Genomic DNA, 795 nt, shown 5'->3' with positions numbered 1-795 from the left:
TGCAGGGGGTCCAGACTGCAGCTGGGAAGCCATGGTCTCTTGCATCTCAAAGTATGGCCGTCTCACTGTGCCGAGTGGGATGCTCATATTTGAAAGGAAAAAAATTGTTTGTGCATCACTTCCCTTGAACATGCCAAATTATTCACCTGATGATCTGTTTCAGAGCTGGAGGAGACACTGACGGGTTGGCAGACCTGCACTGAGAGACGTTGGTCTATCTATAAAATGGCACCTAAGAGATTTTTAAGAGTGATTTTGATATAATACTCCATTCCTATCTGACTTTAGAAACTATCCCCCCACCACACACACACACACACACACACACACACACAACTTCTCCAGCATCTATTAAATGGAAGCCCGTCTAGAATCTACCTTCCTCCAAACTCCTAGGATTATTCTGAGAATAATGAATGTGAAATGGGCATGATTTGTAAATGTGTGGAAAGCACCTGTTCATTCACCACAGAAAAGAAAGGAATGGACTATTTCAGAAAACGAAGAGAGACCTTTGAGCCCTAAAGCCCGTCCTCTTGACATCTTTCATGAGACAAGTGTCTTGAAAGCCAAGCCTTGCGGGAGGAGGAGGGAGGACTTTTCTAAATTCCTTGAGTTTCATTAGCATATCAAGTGCTAAGAAGGGACTAGGTCAGGAGATCATCTATATCAGCGGTTCTCAACCTTCCTAATGCCGCGACCCCTTAATACAGTTCCTCGTGTTGTGGTGACCCCCAACCATAAAATTATTTTCATTGCTACTCTATAACTGTAATTTTGCTACTGTTATGAATC

Source organism: Hipposideros armiger, unplaced genomic scaffold (genome assembly GCF_001890085.2).
Source record: "Hipposideros armiger isolate ML-2016 unplaced genomic scaffold, ASM189008v1 scaffold_216, whole genome shotgun sequence".
Taxonomy (NCBI): Eukaryota; Metazoa; Chordata; class Mammalia; order Chiroptera; family Hipposideridae; genus Hipposideros; species Hipposideros armiger.
The sequence above is the reverse complement of the archived record's forward strand: the minus strand, read 5'-3'. Positions refer to the sequence as shown.